At 27.6% G+C, this 4,979-nt stretch overlaps 1 long non-coding RNA gene across 1 annotated transcript; it reads right to left on the bottom strand.

Annotated features, from left to right (window-relative positions):
* Nucleotides 1–3,541: 3,541 nt before the first annotated feature.
* LOC130498749 (uncharacterized) lies at nucleotides 3,542–4,186 on the bottom strand. Its single transcript, XR_008937691.1, has 2 exons — nucleotides 3,983–4,186; nucleotides 3,542–3,897 (listed from the first exon to the last, which is right to left on the bottom strand). It is a non-coding gene; the product is annotated as an uncharacterized LOC130498749 (long non-coding RNA).
* Between the last annotated feature and the right edge of the window lie 793 nt (nucleotides 4,187–4,979).

Here is a 4,979-nt window from a genome sequence, read left to right on the forward strand (position 1 = left end):
AACCGCGCTACGCGCGGTTTATGTTTTCTAAATTATAAAGGTGCATGAGATTTTTTTTTGAAAACTAAGTTTTATTTAATTTTATTGAAAACTACACTTTAATTTACATTTTTTTGTAATAAATACTTGAAAATATATAAAAATAGTCAAATATAAATATCTAACATAGTGGAAGTACACTCAAACACCAAAAATATTTAAAATAATTATTGATTTTTGATCCAAAATTTAAATCAAACCAATTTATATGTTAAGTTTAGGTATTATGACATATGTTATTCAGATTTATATACATTATATTATTTTATTTATAGATTTTAAGAAATTCAAAATATATAATATATTTAAAAAAATAATTTAAATGGGTTATCCAAATCCGAACTGAACCCGCAAAGATCCGAATATAATTCGAACTGAAATTTAGAAATATCTGAATGGAGCTGGAATCTTTGACCCCGGAAACCCAAAACTCAAACAGATTCGAAACGAACCTGAATGGATACCTGAACGCCGAGTCCTAGTCATAATTCGAACTGAAGTTTAGAAATATATGAATTGGGCTGAAATCTTTGACTCTGGAAATCCGAAACCCAAACAGATCCGAAACGAACCAGAATGGATATCTGAACGCCCAGCTCTAGTCATTATTATGTATCATATATATGTCATCATATAATTAATTATATTGGTCCATCATATAAATAATCATATAATTAATAGTATTTTATATGTAACATCATATAAATAATCACATATATTATATTCTTAAAGTTTAATGTTAAATATTAAAACCATAATTTAAGTTGATATATGAAATTAATCTTTTGTTGTATTTTTATATATACATTGAAAATATTTTTTAATAATGGTTATTGGAAAATATTTTAGTAAAGATAATTTTTTTGAATATATGCATATTTTAAATCAATTTTTGATATAAATCAACTTTAAATTATTATTTTGATTTGAAATATGTATATAAATTTTAATTTTATTTTATGATTATTTTAGACGAAACAATGTTTTTAGGTAATTAAATTAGTCAATTTTGTATATTTTAAACTGATATAATGGATTTCTAATTTTTATTAATAACATAAGTCATTACTTTTTTCCCATTTTAGTAATTTTTAATAATGGTTATTGGAAAATATTTTAGTAATTTCTAATTTTTTTGAATATATGCATATTTTAAATCAATTTTTGATATAAATCAACTTTAAATTATTATTTTGATTTGAAATATGTATATAAATTTTAATTTTATTTTATGATTATTTTAGACGAAACAATGTTTTTAGGTAATTAAATTAGTCAATTTTGTATATTTTAAACTGATATAATGGATTTCTAATTTTTATTAAATATGTTATTACTATTTCTAAACAATTCCCATTTATTATTAATTTATTGAAAATACAATGGCTAAACGTATAAATAAAAGAAAGTACACATTTCTACTATTTATGTTTCCAAACATATTTCATTTATTCTACTATCCTTGTATCTAAACAATCCAATTGTCTACTTCAACTTTAATAATATAGATGAATCAATACAAAATATTCTCAAACACATCTTATAAAGGAATTTAATTAATTACCGATTCTCGATATTCATATTTGGTCAGTTAAGATTTGATATTTAGATTTGAATCAATATTTTACAAAAGTGGATAAAGTAAACAAATATTATGGTTATTCATTTATAGAATGTATGTGAAATATCGAAATCTTTTGGTTGATGTGATAGCAAAAAAAATAGGGTTGTTAAGCTAAGTTAGAGGAAAAGTAGTTGATTTTGGAAAATTTTTGTGGAGGTGATTAAGATTTTATATATCTTCAACCGAATACATTACTAACATAGGCTGTGTGTATATTTTGTATTTTCACAAACGATCATTTGGTTTGGCCTAGTTAATAGATAAACGTATATATTATTACTATGCACAATACAAATTTGTTTGGATTTCATGTACTTATATCTCGTGTTGTCACATATGCACTGCTGATAGTAATAATGATTCCCTTAATAGTTTTAAAAGTGACATAATTTATACACTCGGTTTATTATTATTTTGTAGATGTCAACCTGTAAGAAATTTTGGCCGCATTAGGATAAGTATATGGAATGAGCTTTTATTTTGCGATGTTAAATAAGGAAAAGGACATTAACGATCGACTGAAATGTAGGAAAGGAAAGTGGTTGGTTGTGGTTAAGTAATGGTTTAGTAATTGAATGGTAGAATAATAGTTTAGATACGTGATTCTCGGTTTATTAAATAATCAAAACACTGAGTTTTAATGTTAGTGGCATACGTTGGTAAATTTTGTGGAAAACTTAGGGTTAAGTACTATTTGTACTTCAGTTTTAATAGATTAGATGTACTCTCACGTATTGATTTTAGAATACGATAGTTACCTAATAATATAAGCAAATTATTTTTTGATGTGAACAATAAATAGATTAAACTAAAGTAGGTGACAATTATTTTTAGTTTATTTACTCTAATTTCAGCCAATCAAATAAAAAATTATTCTGTCTCATTTATTCTAAAATTGAGAAAACAATAAAAACAGAGTACATCTTTTTTGTCAACAAAACAGAGTATACAAATCAAATTTAATGAAATGAATTTATTTTTCCAAATTTATTTATATTATCCCTCTCATTTTCACCATATTTTCCACCTTTTTGCTCCGTTATATAACCACACTGTACAAATGTTCTGAAATCTATATTGTACTGTTTTCACATGGAAACTGATGACTTCTTGTGTTTATTTATTGCTTTTATCTGACTCCGATAACAACATAGAAAACATAGTTAACAATCTTTACTTTATTATCTGAGTTTCTCTATCGCAATTGAACATGTTAGATGACATCATAATTTGTTTACATGGTTTTGACCAACTCATGTTTACAGAAAACCGGTCTCACTAAAGTTTGTTAAATATTTGGCAAACAACGCATTTGTGTATTTACCATTATTTCACTTCAAAAACCGCTGCATCTATACTATTAAAGCAGGATCCTATTGGTTTTTTACTAAACTTACCCTTCTGTTATAAGGAAGTTGCAGGTTTCATTAAGGGTATTTCTGTTATTTTGTATCATTTTCAAGTAATGGGTCTTTTAGTTATAAGCCCAAACTTTTTCTGTTCCTTTAATTTCACGGTTTTGGGCTATTTGGGCCGATTTTAATATTTATCTAAGTTCACATTTTTCATTTGGGCCAAGTTCTAATATTGATATTAACAAATATTTACACATAATTATTTTTTTCTCAATATAATTAAAACTTTCTGAAAATATTTTAATATTGATAATAAAAGACTTAAATTATTAAAAGAATATAATATTAATTTATTCACAAGTTAAATCTGTTAAAAATTATATCTTTCAAAAATTCAGTACATAAAAGTGAAAATTGATTGAAAAAATTTAAAATACCACTTCAAATTTTTGAAAAAAAATCAAGTTCAATTTTAAACATAAATACCCATTTATAAAATAAAAATAAAACAATACAATAAAAATAAATGAAAATATTTCATTTCACAAACTTATTCAAAATTTATAAAAAAAAATAATAATAAACCCGCGCTTTTAAAGCGCGGGTCAAATCCTAGTCTTACACTTAAAGGAGGAGTGATGGAACCAGCATATATTCTAATGAAAAGAAACATTACCCGGAACAAAGTAACATCCTTCTGAGTGTTACCTTGAGAGGGAGTAGAAATAAAAACGTCTCAATCAGTTACTGCAGTGTAACAAAATCTCCTAAGAGGGTCTTAGAAACATTACATGGAACTGCTTACTAATGGTTAATAAGCCGAGCTATAATCCCTTTATTTGTAGCATCAACGACTGCTTCCTCACTGATATTGAACAGCTGCAACACAAATCCTTCCATTGGTTAGAAGAGAGATAGAGAGAGAAATACATAACAGTGGAGATAAATGGGAAATAGTCTCAACTCATATAGCATTCTTTCCTTCCCTCAGGTCTGCAATGGTAAGTCTCACCTATTCCAGTCTGTATTTAAGAATCTGGAACAAAATACTGTTTCTCATCATTCTCTCTCTATAAAAAAACAGACAAAACCCACACTCATAGATAATTCTTCTTGCAGAAAGGCCCCATATTCCAGATCTACAAAAGAAGACCCGATAAATTTCTGTTCTCTGTGGCATGAAACATACATATTAGATTTGATGATAATACCAAAAAAGACATGTAGATTGAAATCTCTTTAAAACATCAGAGAATACTTGCCTGCAGTGTATACTTGGAGAGAGAGCTTATTCTTGTTTTGGTAACTTGAGTGTGGGAAACCATGTTCATTTCTGCAAGTTTCAGTCAAATGAAACCGACCAACCCGGTTGCTTGTCCCTTGGATTGAAGAGGCAGGAAACCGAGCAAGAATTAGATCGCAGAGAAGGAAGAAAATATAAGAAAAGCAACGCAGCTCTTAAGACAGGGTGAGATTCATTTCATGGCATGGAATAAAAGACAACAACCTGAGTGCTATGAAGGCTGCACCATGTGGTCTTGCTTGAGAGCTTGTTGCAGCTTTAGTACCTCGTACTGTTGTTATGGCATAAGGTTCACTACTTGCTGGAGCAATGTTGGACAGAACATCCGGGTAGAGAAGTGCCTAGAGAAAAGATAATCAAACACGGAGCAAATATAATAGATTTAATTAAGCTTCCAAATTATATGATCAATCTGAAGAGAAGCACTTTGAACAAATTGAAGAGACTAATCCTAGACAAAACACAGACATAGAAAATATTGTATTGATATTACTATATCAAGTATACTTCTTCCAAATTGTCAGAAGTATTCTAAACTAATTAGGTCCACAGATAACAGAAGGAGATGCCATGGTGATTTACGCCATAGACTTTTGTCAAGAGAACTAATAAAGAGCTTATCTTTGCCTTAGGTGAAACCGTGAAAGTCTATTGATCT

The sequence above is a fragment of the Raphanus sativus genome, chromosome 8 (assembly GCF_000801105.2).
Source record: "Raphanus sativus cultivar WK10039 chromosome 8, ASM80110v3, whole genome shotgun sequence".
NCBI classification, from domain to species: Eukaryota; Viridiplantae; Streptophyta; class Magnoliopsida; order Brassicales; family Brassicaceae; genus Raphanus; species Raphanus sativus.